This window comes from Phascolarctos cinereus, unplaced genomic scaffold, assembly GCF_003287225.1.
Source record: "Phascolarctos cinereus isolate Bilbo 61053 unplaced genomic scaffold, phaCin_HiC Scaffold_7;HRSCAF=346, whole genome shotgun sequence".
In the NCBI taxonomy this organism is placed as follows: domain Eukaryota; kingdom Metazoa; phylum Chordata; class Mammalia; order Diprotodontia; family Phascolarctidae; genus Phascolarctos; species Phascolarctos cinereus.
This window is the reverse complement of record NW_027556180.1, coordinates 109,325,200-109,344,098: the sequence shown is the minus strand read 5'-3', so window position 1 is coordinate 109,344,098 and position 18,899 is coordinate 109,325,200. Positions and strand designations below refer to the sequence as shown.

Genomic DNA, 18,899 nt, shown 5'->3' with positions numbered 1-18,899 from the left:
AGCATATGGTGCTATGGCACCAGGTTACTGTGAAAATGCATGCATATATCAAAACGATGTAATCCCTAGGCAACAACTATTCTGGATTTTTTTTTTTGCCACATTTCCATTATGTTCAACCTGAAAAAAAACCTATAGCAATTCATTATTGCTGGCTTGTTAGAAACAATAGTGTCTATGAGCTAATGCCCATCAAATCTATCAGGTAATATTATTTTGATAGAAGAAATAATGATTGTGCTCATTATGGCTACATGTTATTTATAAACTGTTGGAGTTTTGCTTTCTGTATCTTATCTCAGTATTTCCAAATTAATTGGAAAAGGTGATAAACCCATGGGAGATTATAAACTCTATACGAGGGCAGTGAACATGCTATAAGAAACTGACATGTATACCAAATATTCTTTTATATTTTATCTGTATGGATATAACAAGAGGTGTATTATATTTAAAATATAGCCAGTATCATAGATCTATATTAGGATCTATTGTAGGAATTAAAATGAAAAATTTCTAATTGGATAGCCGGTGAATATTAAGTTAATAATGAGATCAAGTTATCCCTGAGAATTTATGTTGAACTGTCCATAAACTTAGTTTTTATAACCAGTCCAAAAATCATTTAGCTCATCACTGAATCAACTTGAGAACATGTGTTTATAGAATAGTTACCGTATTCAATGTACTGTGCTACTTTCTGTAAAAATATATGAAACTTCAGTCTCAGAATGATAGATTTTCAGGTCAGGAAGTGGCCTCAGATGTTGTCCAATCTGAGAGTCAGTGATGATAAATGATTTGTATCGAATCATAAGCCGAATTCCTTGAGAACCTCTACTGGAGCTTGATTGTCTGATTCTTGGTGCAGTAAGTTTCCCATGAAACTATGTTACTTCCTTACCCAGCTTAGTTAGGAAGACAAAGTATAAACTTGTGAAAATTAAATAATAGTTGAAGAGTTAAATAGCAATAAATTTTCAAAGTAGGGAGATACTGGAAAGTACATATGATAGCTGGATGAATCTTTGATATCATTGATGTGGTTGTATAGTAGGCCACTTTAAACCAGGAAAGTCTGGTAATTTACAGTTGAGAACAGAACAAAATAAGACACTCATAGGACATCCGATAGTTAATAGAAAAAAAAAGATTTATTTATTAATAGCAAGAAAGCCATTCAAAGCAAAACAAAACAAAATAATACACACACACACACACACACACACACACACACACACACACACACAATGAGATTCAGTGAGGATACAGCCTTGATTTAGCTGAGTACAGCTTCTCATCTTCCGTGTTTCTTTCCTGTAGTGGTGATCTGCTGTTTAAGCCCAAGAACAGCCAGAGCTTTGTGACATTTGACTTTTTTTGTACTTGGTCAACCCAGTTATATCCTTGACCCCATCCTTTTCCTTCTGATTCAAATAAGTCTTGAGGATGGTTTCAGTAGCTTTTAAGGAAAATAGCTAACCTATCTTATTTGGCAGGCACTCTAATAAGATATTCTTCCTCTAATATTTGGGTACTCACTCTAACAGTGAAGATAGCATTTGTTTCACACCTTCTCATCCTATGTGATTGTTGTCCATGATCTGTCATAAATCTCTCATAAGGAGGTGACTAAATATACTAAGGGCCTGTTTCTAGATCTTTTGACTTTGTGTAAAAACCAATGAACCACTACAGTATAACAACAACTACATACCTAATTGACAAATGATTGGTCTAAACCATTAAGTCCCACAAGTTTAGAAATGAAAAAATATCACTGTAGACTGGAGTGAGGCTTCTGGTTGGAGGAAATTGGACTGAGTCCTCAGGATTTAACTAACAAGCAGATTAGACAAGTATGTTCTAGTAGTAGAAGACAATATAGATACATATAACAAATATAACACACACACATATATACATAAATATACACACACACACACATATATAAAACAATATATAACAAAGGGATGGTGGCATACATGTTAAGTGAAAAGTTGACAGCCTGGAGTAGAGAAGCTCTCTTTTGGGGGAGGCACTGAAACAGGTGGAATCTTACACTTGTGTTTTGCCACCTTGTAGAGGAATTAAGGGAAATCTCTCTGTTTTGTTTTAATTAATGGCTTTTTTTTTAGTCCACTGAGGTATTGGACAGCTTCATTGAGAGTAAAAGCTAATGGTTGGTGACAAGCATGGTTTTTCAGTTAAACCATGTAAATTGACAGACTGTCTGGACTTCACTGGTAGGAGGCAGATAGTTTGTGAGTACTTGCTGGCGAAAAAAGTTCAAATTAGAAGTGTTCTATAGACTTGACATCATAATTGAAGCTTCCATTCATGATGAAAAAAAAATGCTATCTACCGCTAAAGAGAGAACTGAGGAACTCCAAGTGAAGATTAAAGCAGTTTTAAAACTTTTTTCTTTGCTTTCTTTTTTCCAATATGGTTAATATGAGAATATGTTTTGAATGACTTCATATTATAATTAGTATTTTTTTTTTCTTGTCTTCTCAGTGAATGGGAGAGGCACAGAAATTCTTTGGAACTGATAATTAAAAAAAAAAAACTTCCCTGACTGTTGGCTTTACAATCATCCTAGTCCTAACAGGTTGTCCCATTTTATTTAAATGACAACTGCCCATACAAGCTAATGCAAATGTTTGTGGTTCCCACAGGCATGCTAAAATGTTTCAGATAATTCCCTACCATTTATTCCTAATGATATGTGTGTGCAATAGAAGCAAATATAGCAAGAAACAGGAGGAGGGAAATCCTATTCTCTCTATTCAACTACTAGAGTGAAACTAAATTTTCTACAAGCCTTGATATTGCCTCACAAAGTGTTAACATTCAAGTTGCCTGCAGGAATTGAGCAAACCCAACCCAAACAATTATTGCCACTAGCTGCTTTAACAATCATCAAAACCTAGCCACTGGACCTAGCTTTAAACCTAATGAGATAAATTCATTTTGGTTGGGAATACATAGAGCATTAAGGAAACAACTGACATGAATAAAATCATAACAATGAATATAAAATAAGAAAACTTTAAATTAGTATACTTTAGAACTTAAGATTACTTGTATTGAAATGTGAATTGATGTTTTGCTAATTCTGATTTTTTTTAAAGTCCTTTACTGCAGCAAGGAGTCTAGACTAGTATACAGAATTATGAAAAGAAGTCAGGCAGGAGGAATCTCAAGTTTGGAATTAGAAAAACAAGAACATTAAAAAAATCAGTGGATATAGTTGTCATTTAAAGGACATTCTTTGTAGAAAAGCCTGTTGGTCAAATACTCAGTCATATTCAGGGACATTCCTTCCCCTACCCTCACCCCGCTCTGACCCCATAGATAAAGATCATCACCACCGTAGAATTTTCTTTGTTAGACAGTGCATACGCACAAATATATGTTGTGTGCATAATTATGCATACAAATCTATAGTACACACTCTGCTTATTTTTATGAGCCTGGCTGTGGAGATTCAAGGTCAATAAAAACAAAGAGCTTATTGGCTGTATTAGAAATCTATAAGCACTGTACTCTCATCCTGTGTGTATGTTGTTGACATCTGGAAGCTTGAAACAGAGGCTTAATGGATGCCCAAATCAAAAAAAGAACTTGGTATTTCAGGGGGAGGTGAAGACCTAAAAACTGTTTACTGAGTCAACCTGTGTTCTGACCTTCTGAGGGAACAGGACTGGATGTAGAAAATAGTGATGAGATACTAGTGATATGGAGCAGGTAATAATAGGAACTGGCATTAAATTTGCTTACAAAGGGGTATGTGTGTATGAATATGTGTGTTGCATGTGTGTACATTTGTATATATGTTCCTGTGTGCTCTTAAATATTGTAAATAAATTGAGAACTGCCTGCATATCATGAGGATAATTTTCTTGAGGTTATATTTGAGAACTGTATTGGTTTAGATAATTGCAGTAAGCATAGGGAATGAGTTTTCAGTAAATGGAAGGGGTTTCCAAGTCTTCATGTTAACAGATAAGTTAATAATAATAAGTGATCATATACATATTTATACACACATGCAAACCAAGAGAATTAAGAAAAAACATGCTTTCAGAGAATCTTTCTTCAGAACTCTGTGTCAAACTGTAAAGTCGTCAGAACTAAAATCTTTTCATGTAAAAAGTTTATTTTGAAAATAGAAAATACCCTGCAATTGCTGCATCTCAAAAAGAGAGATGACCTCCCTCTTAGATAGTTGGTGTGTTTTCTTTGTAGCACATCATGTGGATCTCTGCAAAATTCATTCTTGAGCATGGTTTCTTTACTTGCTATTTTTTTACTTCCTTGAGTGACATTTGCCCACAAGACTCTATGAAACAATATAATTAAACTATTCATATTGCCAGGAATTAGGTGACCTTTGTTTGTTCCAGTAATTAGAGTATCCCTGACGTATAGTGTTATTCACTGATAGGTTCTACCCAGGCAGAAAGAAAGGGGCCCAGTGGCTCATTTAGAAAACTACAAAAGCCTTTCAGTTGTCACTAAAATAAACAAGAAATTATAATTAACAATGTCATTTCACTTTATGACAATATCCCACAGATTCAAATGTAGCCAGAAAGAGCTGTTAACATGGCCAGAACACATTGTTCAGAAAATCCAGGCTTCCTCAAACTTGAAAACTTTCCACAAAGTGATAAAAATGATATATTTTTCTCATTAGAATATTAATGGACTGGAGATTAGAGACTGTATTAATTAATTCACCCTGTATAATACCACCTAAACATCATCTAGCCTGATACCTACCATATTTTAGGCACTCAAAATACTTTTTTATTTTATTTTTTCTTTAATATGGTATGGCCCAAATGATTCTAGTTTCTTTTCAGTGGCTATAAGCTGTTCTTAAGTCAGTATAAAGAGTGAGAAAAATCCAGTGAAGTTCTATGGATGTGTGTGATTTTGATTACTTTCTGAATTAATCTTATTTCACAAAGCTCCAACATATAAAATATGAAAAGAGGAAACTTAAATCATAGGTCTTAAGTAATTGTGCTTAATCTAACCAACAAAATACAAAGGGAGGATGAAAGTTTTAAATGCTTAGTTTACTCATCAAAATTAGTAGCAGCACCCTCCCCCAGCCAATGAAATGAATAGGAATGAGTTCCTTTTGATATTTTAGGCCATAATTCATCTGCCTTTAGTTTCAGAAAGTTATGAAAAGGATTATGTACTTAATGGCATATTCAAGACTTTAGCATCTGTCAGTTTGAGTTAATTTTCAATATTATTTATGTAAGAAAATTACAGGGTTTATTCCTTTAAGTAATAGAAATATATATGCATGTTATATATCAATGAATTCAATTATGTCTCTATTTTCTTAGACATTCTTATGCAACACCATGCATAGGAGATTTACTTTCCAAATTAAATTGCTGTTAGCATTTTCTCAATGAATACTAGTTTTAAACACCTTAGTTTTCCATTTAAAACTCATTTGCTTTTTGCATGTTGTAGTAGAGGTATGATAGTTTTCAATGAAGAAATTCACAGACATGAGAAATCTGGGATGGCTTGGGAAAGTATAGCCCATGTTACTGTTATATAGAGAAACAGTATAGCTTAGTGGATAGATGGGTGACTTGGAGCCAGCAAGACCTGGGTTTAAAAAAAAAGTTTTTATTCTTGGTGCTCCTACTTCAAATTCTCTCTCTAATATGTCTTCTAACCTATCATTAACTGAAACTCTTCTCTCCAAAGTTACTAGTAGTGTCTTAACTGATAACCAATTCCCTTTACTCAGTCTTCATCCTTCCTGACACCTCTATGGTATCTATGGTATGGTATCTTCTATGGTATCATTATTAATCCCCTTTTCCTCCTTAAAATTCTCTTCTCTCTGGTTTTTTCCCATGAGATTCTCTCTTGGTTCTTTCCCTGTTTCACTGTTCCTTCTCAGTATCCTTTACTGGTTCTACATCCATTCTATGCCCAGTCTCTGTGGTTGTCCACCAAGGCTCTGCACTTCTCTTTCCTTTCAGTGCTTACTTGGTAATCTCATCAGCTTCTATGTGTTAAATTGTCATCTCTACAGATATTATGCTCATATCTCTATATCTATCCTGAGTCTCCCTTCTGCTTACTAGATCCACATCACCAATTGACTATTGGTAATTTCAAACTGCATGCCTCTTGGGAATGTCAGACAAAAAATGTCCAAAGCAGACTCAATTATCTTTCTTCAAAAACCTGCTCCTCTTCAAAATTGTCATATTATTATCAAGAACAACAATATACTCCTAATTCCTCCTCAGTCTCACTCACCCTACATAAATGAATAAATCTTATTGTTTTGGGTTCTAAAACATCTCTACCACATAATCTCTTTTCTCCACTCATGTTGCCAGCCCCTCACCACCTCCTGCCTGCACAATTGAAGTAGCAAGCCATTTGGTCTCTATGCCTTAAGTTTCTTTCCACCTTAACTTATCTTCTAGTCAGCCACCAAATTTTCTTCAAGTGTGGGTTTGACCATGCCACTTTCCTCATTAAATTCCAGTGGATCCCTTTTACCTTTGGGATAAAATAAAAACTCTTCTATTTGACATTTAAAGCTCTTAACAACTTGACCCCTTCCTTTGTTTTTAGTCTTGCATATTATTCCCCTCCATTTGCTTTAATATATCTGTATCTATCTATCTATCTATCTATCTATCTATCTATCTATCTATCTATCTATCTATCTGTATTCAACATATTACTTTCAAAGTGAGCTTGCCTGTTTCCTTCTAAATTTTCTTCTATTATTTTTGAGCATTTAAAAATACTTCAACTCTCTTTTTTTCCCCTTCTTTCTTTCTCTTCCTTCCTTTCTTTTGGCTCTACTATTGCTTGCCCCCCTCTCCTTATACCCAAATCTTTAGCCAAAATTTTTAAAACAAAATATAATCCTTGTAACAGATAATCATAGTCAATCAGGACATGTGCACACATTTGCCACAGGCAAAAATGCCTGTCTCATTTACACATTGAATCTATTATTTCTCTGTCTGCTGTGCCACCTAGCTGCCTCAACTGTTGCAAGTTATCAACTAAATAATTTTGGTAGGAGTTTAATAAATATTATTTAAAAGAATGAGCCTTTAGTGAATTTTTTCTACTGTATTTTTTATTTAAAGAATTGGAATATAATTTCCCTTTTCCTTATATATGTATGTGTGTATATATATGTGTATATATATATATATATATATATATGTGTGTATATAGAGCAACATACTATAGAATAAAGAATATCAAAATAAGAGTCAAGTTATCAAGATTTCAATGCAGATTCTGTCACTAGTTGTGTGACCTTTGGCTAGTTGAAAACTCTCTAAGTGTCGTTTTCCTCATTTGTAAAATGAAAGACTTGAGATAGGATGATCTTTATGATTTACGTTTAAATATTCCCTAAGTCTCACTTTTAAATTTTAATTGACAGAATTTTTATATATTTATCAGTCAATAATAAGAATCGATTTATTAATCTATTTCTACGAGTGGAAAAGGTAACTCATTTGCACATTGAGTCCATCATTCCTCTATCTGCTGTGCCACCTAGATGCCTCAACTGTTGTAAGTTATTAACTAAGTGATTTTGGTCACTTTATTTAAAATATATACATATATATATATATATATGTATATATATATGTGTGTGTGTGTGTGTGTGTGTGTGTGTGTATACGCATATATATATTTAAAAGTACTTCTCTGCTTCAACTTTTCTCCTGATTAAAGTAAACAAAAGAAAAAGAAAACTCATCACCAACATATTAGTCCATAAAAACAAATTGATCATGCTGAAAATGTATATCCTCCTCTGAATTGAAAGTTTTTCACCTTTCTTGCAGGAAGAAAGTGATGTGTTTAATCTTCCGTCTTCTGGACTTTATCCTTGCATTGATCAGAATTCTAAAGTCTTTCAGAGTTGTTTTTCTGTACAGTATTGTTATCACTGTATAAATGATTCTCTAAGTTTTGCTCACTTCACTCCAGATTGGTTCATATTTTCCTAATTGCCTCTGAAATTGTCCATTTTCATGATTTGTTGTGACACAACAATATTCTGTAACATCTCAAAGAATTCAGAATGAGCAGTATGGTTGTTTTCTGGGTGTTTGAACACTATTCTAGTTTCTGTGGTGGTACAAAAATGTATAAAATATTGTGATAATTAACAAATGAAAAGGAAAGTAGCTAAAAGTTCATTTAGAGTATGTCTGGAATTATAATGCATGCCATATGGTTGAAGACACGAGAAGGATTTTCCATCTTTGAATAACACCAAGCCAAAATCATAATACTCTCTGGCATTTAAGTAGAGTACAAAGAATATCCTGTTAGTCATGGATTTCTGTAGTTTATGTGGGAAGGTTTAAAGAATAAAGCTCAGGGAGCCAGGGAAAATATAATGAATAACTTAGTTTTGTAAAAGTGCCCAAAGAACACTGCAACGAACACGTTGAAATGGTTTGAAAAAATACAGGTGGTAGAACAGTTAGTGACTGACTATCTTAAGGAAGTGAGGATAATCATTTATACTTAGAATTCATAGACTGGAAATGACTTTTATAGGTTACTCAATTCAGATGCCTTCTCTTGCCTTGAAGAGAGAACTCACTTGAATAAGCTGAGCAAGGAGATTTTACAGAATTGTAGAAAAATGGAATTTTATGGCTGGGAGAGAGTTTAAAATTATCTAGTGTCACCCTGTTGTTTTCAAGATGAGGAAACTAAAACCCAGGGAGATTAAGTGACTTAGTCCAACCTCACACAACTACTTAAGTAATAATAGATCCTGGGATCTTAGACATTGGTAAAAGGGGCCCTAAGAGGTCATGTATTCCAACCCTCTCATGAAACTAAGACCCACGGAGATTGAGTGACTTATCCAATGTCACACAACTGGTAATTGCTAGAGCTGAAATTTACATTCATATCCTGATTCCAAATCCAGTATTCTTTTCACTGAACTGTGTTTCCTCCTTGTTATCAGATCTAAGAACAGAACCAAATTTCTTGATTCACATTCTGGTTATTTACTCTATTTTTACATATTCTTTTGTAAAGAAATCCTACAGACAACGTTCCAAAATTTTAAATATCATTTACTGTAGAGTCATTTTTCTTTTTTTTGCATTAACTAGTCAAATTATTATTTAATTCCTCTTTTTCTTTTTCCAGTGGTAATGATTAATTTGATTATCATCCTTCATATCAAATTATTTGTTTATTTTAAAGTGGCTTTTTCAACCATCTTCCAGTTGTTATCATCTGTGTCACATTACTTCAAAATCTTATGAGTATGAGCACTCTAGAAAACATTCTGGACCCCAAGTTAAATGATAAGAAAACACTGGAATACATCAGGAGAGGAATTTCCTCATTAAGAATTCTCAAACAGATTAAATTATAGGTTTGGTGAAAAAAATAATTCTTATGTTAACTATTCAAAAACAAAATATTCAAACTGCAAAACAAAACCTTTTCTTGGAGTAGACTCTCAACCAATATCTGTTTTGAAAAGCTTTGCAAAGATATTCTTTGTCTGTACCTTAATCAAATGTGTTATATGAGGTAAGAATTTTTACCTGCTGATTGGAATCAGTCTTAGAGAATTAAGTGAGGATCCAGCACTGTTAAGTGATTTAATGGATTACTCACATTCACAAAGTAAGTAATAAATCAACATTTGAATATGTCTTCTTGATTCCAATTGGAGTACACCATTCACTATGACATGCTGCCTCATGTACATTTTTCTTAAATCAGCCTGCATATTTCCTAACAGTACCAAAAACGTAGAGTCATAATTCTTAACTTATCCTGGTGGGTTTTTTGCTTATCGAGGGAGAGTTGGCAAATGGTCATTTCCAAGTCAATGTAAATGTTTATTTCTTTTCATTTGAGTTTTATGTTAGAGACTTCATTCTGCGATTCTATGTTGTTTGGATGTTGAATTTCTGATTGCCCACCGACATTGTAGAGTTAAGAGATGGATAAGAGATCAATGTAGCAGTTCACTTTATCTAATGTTCTTCAAAAGAGCTGTTCAAGTCATCCATGTAGCATCCCTGTATCTTCTTTGGTGTAACTGAAACCAGTTGCTATTCTACACACTTTCTCTTTGTAGTTGGGAGGTGATGAAATGTTCATCATATTGGTGTCTTACTAACAGTTGTTTACAGTTTTAATGCCACAAAAGAAGCAATTAACTGAAAATAACATTGATGGTTGTGTATATTTCTTGTCGTGGAGATTTTAGAAAAAAGGATAGGAATGTTTTTATGGAACAAGGCTTTATTTGTCTCTGGAACTTGAAGCTAGAATAACAGGTGATATGACTGCAGGATTCTCTTGACCAAACACTAAAGAGAGTGCTGTTTTATATATTTTAATGCAAAATTGAAATATAATCCACTGTATCCCCCCCTTTTTACTAAATGCTAAGAAAAGTGGGAATATATGATATATTCTCCATAATTCTAGCAACATTGAGGCTTTCATTTTTTTCCCCTGAAGTTTAACATTTTATAGAATCAATCAGCTGTCATTTATTAGATGGCTTTGTGGTGCCTGGCAATGCCATAGGCACTGAAGATACAAAAGTGAGAATGGCAGCTTGGCATAGTGGCTAAAACTCTACCTCAAGACCTCTGAAATATATTGGCCATAAAAGACCTGGAAAATCATTTGATATATTAGTGCAATGTACAATTAAGATTATAAATTGTAGAACAGGTTACAGTAATCTGTGTTGGAGTTTCTTCCTTAGAGCCTGAGAACTTTCTAAGCTAATGAAACAACAGGATCAGTCCCTGATTTCTCCAAGCAACCAGAAGAAAGACAAAATCTGACAGAAGTAAAAGTCTCTGCCCTCAAGGGGATAACATTCTATCTGTTCTATAGGAAACTATGTTCATATAAATACAAGAAACAATTCTTAGCAGTAAAACTTATTTTTCCCCCTTCCATGCTGTTCCATTGCTTAAATTGAGCTTTCATTATTAAATTAAAGTAGCTCATGTCTCTTGAGAAAACGAAACCGCTAAAGTTATGACATCAAGGCTTCCATTATCTAAATATTCTTCTCTTAACTCTACTGCACTCCCAGAGTTCTTATCTCTTTTACATATGCTAAAGGCTTTTCCAACATAGGTCATTCTGGTATCAATTCAAGTTTTCTGATCCAAATAAATAATTCTTTAGAAATGGGTGGTACTTCTAAATTAGTTGACATTAAGTTCCATTTAGGATCTGTATCTCCATTGCTTTGACTCTCTAACTTCCTTGTATACAATTAAATCAAATTATACAGACGACTTATGAGTAATTCTTACAGGAAACATTAACATTGGAAAGGCTTGATGAAACCAGAACTCAAAAGAGAAAGCAAGATGGAAGCAAAATATCATTTTTTTTGTTATCATAACTTTGTCCCCCATTCCTGTAATTTCAAAAGTATTAGGAATTCCCTTGACAGGACTTGCAATTCATGTATATTTTGTTGTTGTTGTTGTTGTTTTTTAGAGGGTTTCCTGCAGCATTGAGAGGTTGTGATTTGCCCTTGGTCATATAACTAAAATGTTTCAGATTTAGTATTTTTTCACGACTGAAGTTTAGCACTCTTTCTCCTAAGTAATATTGCCTCTTGGATATAACTTACCCTTTACATTTTTAGACTTTAATGAGAATGGAGACACTCTAGATAATGTGCATTGTAAGTATGCTTCATGAAAGAATAACATTGAAAACAATGAAGATTTTTTTAATCCTTTGTGTATGCTTCTGTGTGTCACAATTTGCTAAGTTATCTGAGAACTGTTCATTCATGTGAAGTTATGATCACTGACACAGCCAAGGCCATTGTGCTGTGGAGAACTGCAGTACACAGTAACAGCTATTTATGCAAGTGAAAATTGCCTGGAGGCAGTTTTTAACTTGCTGCATAAACCAGTATTTCCCAGACTTTTTAAAATGTTAAAGAAAAAATATGGGAAACTAACCTAGTTTGAAATGCATGTTCTGTTATTTTATGCACATATTTTTGTGCCATATCTGATAAGATATTGGATCAAAGAAATTTGAAATTAGGCAATTAGATAAATATCACAAAATCAAAGTAACAAAGGCCCTTGACATTCCTTAAATTCCTACTTCAGTGCCTCAAGGCTTCATAGAGGTGATTCTGGACTCTGAAAGGCTATACAAGCAAAAGCCAAACTGTAGCAGAACCCACCAAAATGAAAAAGGCCTTCAGTGTGGGGCTGGTGATGGATGGAGTGTCTGTCTTTGAAAGAGCAGTCTAGCAATATCAGAAGAGACCCATGAGCAGAGCACTGGTCTCAGGATGATGAATCTTTAGACTATAGCAACTCTAGAAGACCAGTATATTATAGGGGTATTGTGATCTATGTTGATTGAGAGAGGAGTATACATACCTATAACATTATAGGTCTTAGGCCTTTTGAAGATGGGAACATAGAGAACATTTGGCCCCTCTGACAATGATCTTACTCTTTCACAAAGCCAAAGGATTAAACTACCTTTAATGGTAATAGCAGACATGTATGTAGTGCTTTAAAGTTTGCAAAACTCTTTACACATATCCCTCATACCAGTGTTGTGAATACTTTTACGGGTGTTATTCCAGTTCTGCATATGAGGAAGGAGACTCACAGAGGTGACTCATTCAGTGTAACACAGCTAGTAAATATCAGAGCCAGGATTTGAACCAGGGTCTTGCAAGAACTCTTTCCTCATCTATAACAAGATATGAAACTTAAACATATACTACTATTTATCAGTAGTCCACTATAATTTATTAAGCACCTACTCTGTGCCACGCACAGTAATAGGGATATAAAGAAAGGCAAATAAAAAATAGTCCCTGCTCTTTGTAACCCCATTTGGGATTTTCTTGGCAAAGATACTGGAGTGGTTTGCCATTTCCTTCTTCAGCTCATTTTATAGATGAGGAAACTGAGGTAAACAGAGTCACAAAGCTAGTATGAAAAGAGGGGAAAAAAGCAATCATATCCACACTCCTTTAATGCTGGCAGCAGAAAAAGGGTGAAGTATTGCTGCGTTTTCACTTCCTGAAGACTAGTGATATCTGTATCACAGTTAACAATTTCTTCCATAATTCCCTATTTCCTGCATTCCCAGTTTAATGCCCAGGATGGGCAGTAGCCATATAACTGTTGGATTGTGGATTTATTCTGTAGCATATTATAATGCATAACCATGAATGATGTTGAGGGCAGAATTTGGTCTCTTTCTTTTAGTGTAATCCATAGCCTCGGAGGAAGCCGCTCTGGATGAACTGTTAGATTATCAAGCATATAGTTCAGTAGCTTTTGGGTTCCATCTGGGTCCTGGCATAAGCTGAGAATATCCTGTGATAAAGTAATGCCTTTCAAACCTACCATTTATAGCTGGAAGAGCTGATCAAGTTCATAAGACAAAACCCATAACAGATTGTTATTTGAAAGCAATTCCCTGAGAGATACCCCGTGTTCTAGTTCTGCTGGTAAACTTCTGAGTTCATTGAATGATGAATCCAAGTAAACCAGATTATGAAGCTTGGTAATATCAGGTAGAATGCAAGAAAGATAATTGTCACATAGGTGCGAACTGTCAAGTGTACCAGTGACCAAAGTGATGTACGTAAGCTCTGTGTTCTACCAGAGATTTCTAATTCTGTCCAGTGAGATTTCTTTCTATTGGTTACCACCTCTGGACATGATGGGGTAAATTCTGGAGGATCATATTTTTCTTTTGGCATCCCTGTTAGTGTGAGGCCAGATTTGAAGTCTTCCTATCCTAGGCCTGGCACTCTATCCACTGAGCCACCTAGTTGCCCCAAAATAACAATGTTGTTTTTGTTCAGTCATATTTGACTCTTCATGATCTATGGAGCATCGTATGTCAGTGCTGTCCATGGAGCTTTCTTTGCAAAGATACCAGAGTCATTTCCTATTCCAGTGGATTAAGGCAATCAGAGGTTAAGTTACTTGCCTGGGGTTACACAGCTAGTTAAAGTCTGAGGCTGGATATGACCTTGTGTCTTCCTGATTCTAGACCCAGCGCTTTATCCACTGAGCCACCTAGCTATCTTTAAAAAAATATTAACACTGTCACAATTCCTGTCTATTTGTTTTCCTTCTGCTGTATTAAGTAAAAATGCCTTAAGGCTATGACAGATTGAACTAGTAGTCTTTACTCAAGAGAAGTTTGGTAGTCTCCAAAAATAATTTAGGAACCAGAAATGAGGAATTTCCAAGGATAATTTGTTATCAGTTGTCATTTCACGCACTTTAAAATGTCACTAACAGATTAATTGACTGTAAACATTTTATTCAGGTTTTAAATCTTTGAGAGCAGAGACTTGTTTCCTATACATACCTCACTATACAATCATAGTTAGAATACTGAGGACACTCAAATATTAATGAAGCATATTGAATTTTTCTTAAGGTTAAGATAATGGAATGATGATATTCTAGATGTTAGCCAGTCAAGCTTTTCATGTCATGCACACACACACACACATACACATACACACACACACACAAATATAAATAATAGTGAAGTACTAAGAAGGGAAGTGACTTACCCAAAAAACACATGGTCAGAACTGAGGTCTAAACCCAAGTTTTCTGGTATAGCCTATTAGTGGATAGAGAGTACAGCTTGGAGTCAGGAAGACAGATTCATCTTAAGTCCAATCTTTGGGCAAGTCACTTTACCCTTCAGTGTCCTAGACAGTTTTCTAAGGTTATTAATTGCAGAGTACTTAACATTTCTAATGGAATGTCATGAGCTGGGGAAAAATCTTTACATCAATTAAGTCATATGTATATGTTATATATATTTGTGTGTGTTTGTGTGTTGGGGAGGGTGTTTCAGGCGTATAATAGAGTTAGTGTTATACCTCTTTTAATGAAAGAGAAATCCTTAAATTTTGAAGTTAAATAATTTATTATAAAGAATTAGCACTGTCAGCCTCTTAGCACTTGATTGTGCAGACATTCCTTGCAGAATCTCCATAAAAATTTCTACTTCCTCAACTTTTAATTCCATGGTTCTTAAAATGTGTGTAGGTGTATGTGATAAACCCCTTCTAAAATAATGCTTCTCAATGAATAAAATAAAATACATAGGATTACAAAGGTAAATTATATTGAAATTTAATTTTAAATGTATATCTATTTTTAAAAGTTCATAGATTCCACATTGAGAACCTTGTTCATTTAAGCCCATTGCTCACTTGTCAGCATATGTGTGTGATTATGTTATATTCATTTTTTGTTTTAATGAATAATATTTCATTTGAAAAATCTTATTGTAAATGTATAAATTTTTAACTTCATTAAGTGTTGAATAGGTTTTATGACTTTCCTAGGAGCTTAATTACTATTTATGACATTTCTATGGGCAAATATGTTCTAAGGTCCAAACAAACGGTTTAAAACAAACTTGTTCAATACAGTCTATGCAGAAAAGCCTGCCATGTATGCAATTTGGTTTTAGACAACAATAATTTCTAAATGGTATTTTTTTTTCCTGGAATATGTTCCAAAATAACCGTAAAGCAGGTTACACAAAATTATTAGGTTTAAATTTTAACAGTCAATATGTTTAAGTGGAAAGGGAGAAACAACTAAACTAATAGCTGTTTGTACTGTATTACTAATCTTAGTTTCCACTGAATGCTGGAATTTTTTGTTTGTTTTCACTGAAGTGATCCTGTAGTATAAATATGCTTCAAACCTAGAGATTCTATTTTTTTCCCCTCTCATAATCAAACACAAGCTTTCTTAGTTTTAGTTTTCTCATTAGAACAGTGTTACTGTCATTCATATAGCACTTTAAATTTTGTAAAGGATTATTTAAATACATACATGTACATATGTATGTGTGTGGATACATGTATACGTAGATAGATGATAAATAGATTTGATCTTTACAACCACTGAAGGTGGATAATATATAGGCATTATTATTCCAATTTACAGATGAGTAGTAGACACAGAGATCTGAGGCCATACCTCTTTTAAATGTTGAAGACATATTGAAACTAAGTACTCTATGCAGTTAGGAGTTTGGAATCGGGGTGGGGAACCTGCAGCCTTGAGGTTACGTGTGGTCCTGTAGGCCTCAATTGTGGCCCTTTTACCGAATTCAAACTTCACAGAACAAATCCCCTTAACAAAAGAATTTGTTCTGTGAAACTTGGACTCAATCAAAAGGCCGCACCCAAACCTAAAAGGCCACATGTGTCCTCCAGGCTTCAGGTTCCCCACCTCTGGAGATAATGTTAAGGTCCTTTCTAACTTTATTTCATATAGTTCTTTGACACGTTGATTATGTGACTGATAAGCAAAAAGTAGTTAGTGTAGAATAAGTGGCTTGTAAATGTTAGATTTTTAGAAATGAGAGTTGATTGTGAGTTTTGTAATTTCCCTTGTGGTTTAATATAAACAAAAATTAAAGCATAAAAGAGCCTTACTGAGCCCAGCATAATTTGTTTGCTACCAAAAAATGAGATATATATGTGTGTACATATATGTATATATATGTGTGTGTATATATATATATACACACATACATATATGTATGTATATGTATATATATATATATACATACATATATATGTATGTATATGTGTATATATACACATATATTGTGTGGGATGTGACTCAAAAAACACTTAGAGGTATCTCAAGATAGGAACAGAAAGTTTATTTTCAAATCTCGAGATTTGGGTGTCCCTCCACCAGTAGACTCTGATGAAGGGAGACAAATTACATAAGCAAATGCCAGGTTAAATAACCCTAACAGGAAAAGTCCCCTCCCACCAACTGGCCATTACTTGGCTCACAACCTAAAATGTGAAAAGCTACCCTAGAGACAAAAAAACAAAGTAACAATATACATATCTATATTTAGTCCCTTAGTTTGCTAAAGTGTTACCAAAAAAGCAATTAAAAATGTGTAGTCAAGCTAGAGGCTGTGCTGTTGTGACAAGGTCACCATGACTGAAATATAGCAACAGGTGTAGCAACAAGACACAGGGGGGTTTCAAGGGTTTCACACTTGACAAACTTTAACTGCTGAGATAACAATGGCATAAAAGTGGGGGGCGGTACTTGGGGCTGGATTCCTGCAAATCAGGTGATTTCTAGTAAATTGAAACTTAGGCCTGTAGGGCTGCTACTCCTGCCTTGAGTCTCAATACAGTTTCTATTTATTCTTCTGAGAAGTCTTCACAGGACCCCTCATCAAGAATCATTGACCCCCCTGAGGAGGCTTCATTTCTGAGAGATCATCTCTCACATATATGAATATCATTCAGATATTTTCTAAATATATATATGTAAACAAGTACATATATTCACATGTATATGCCAAACTCAGAGTAAGGAAGAAAAGAACTTTGAAATCTAATGTCTATTAGCACTTACTGTATTTCACCACTATTTAAAATTATAGACTTGGTACTTGTGGACTATACTGTTTAATCATAATGAAAATGATTAACTGTTATAGAAATATATATGTGTGTCTATATATATGTATATATATATAATGATTTTGAAAATATATTTATCACTGACAGGAGAAAAGTTTGAAAATTCACAATATCGACATATTACACTTTCTTTACAGAGGCTGCATTGTTTAAAAACAACATAAGCCACAACAACATGTTTTGTTCTTTTTCCTTTATTGAGAGACTTTGAGGGTGAGAAGGGTAAATGCATAAAAGGGTATTTGTTGGGAATAATTGTTATCACTTTATATTTCCCTCTATCCCAAAGGTCCTTTTGAGATATTTGGAAGGAAACTACTAAGCACAATATTATTGTTTATTTTTATAGCTCAATAGATTTGAGGTAAACTCATTATCACCTTCTGAATTGATGTCAAAACATGATAGCCTCTGGTCCATGAGATCTCTTAACTAGTGTTATGTCTAACTATCCTAACTGTTGAAATGATAACTGGCCTCATTTTGATCTTCAATTACCACACTTATTCAACAGTTCTACTCAAGTTATATAGTGGCTTTATTTTTTCTTTATAGGTTTTTATAACATTTCTCCTGAGTGGTATAGTTATATCAGTAATTGATACTATATTCTTAGACTTTTCTTTTAAACTCCTACAGTGTTGCCTGACCAGAGCAAGGGGATGACCATGGGTTCTTGAAGGTTCTCAAAATAGAATAACAATTCTGGAGGTCCATTTACTAAGCTTGAAAGATGGCAGATGTAGGTCTGAGCATCAGTATTGCATTAGTTGTCTGACAGCTAACCTAGCTAAGTGTGAAAAGGCTTATCACCAGAAGGTTGGCCATTACTAGATTAAAAATATATTTGACCATTCAATTATAGAACGTTGAAGTTCTACAAAGCTTTAGAAATCAAATATTTTAGCCTCCTCCGTTTAAAAATTATACCTACCTACAGAGGAAGATTGCCTTAGCTAATGTTATACCAAGACATGTAACCATTAAACTAAACTGTTACTGAATGCAGTCTGTTTTGTGGAGAGAGAAATCAGGTTAAGGAAACAGCTGATCTTGATGTTTAAGAAATCTTGAGGGGCAGCTAGATGGTGCAGTGAATAGAGCTCTGGCCTTGGAGTTAGGAGGACTTGAGTTCAAATCCGACCTCAGACATATAACACTTACTAGCTGTGTGACCTTGGGCAACTCACTTAACCCCAATTGCCTCACTTAAAAAAAAAGTCCTGAAAGTTGCTGATCATTCTTGAAACATTTTAAATCAGTATAGTACGTACAACAACCAACTTCTTACACATATGTATGTATGTATATGCACATTTACATATACAAA

The 18,899-nt window shown here is 34.2% G+C and overlaps 1 protein-coding gene and 1 pseudogene across 4 annotated transcripts in view; one reads left to right on the top strand and one right to left on the bottom strand.

The window, feature by feature from the left end:
* Positions 1 to 18,899, top strand: part of PCDH9 (protocadherin 9) — a 1,054,702-nt gene that overhangs the window by 632,016 nt on the left and 403,787 nt on the right. The gene's annotated exons all lie outside the window — the stretch shown is intronic.
* LOC144454819 (CCR4-NOT transcription complex subunit 6-like pseudogene) lies at positions 13,038 to 13,819 on the bottom strand (annotated as a pseudogene).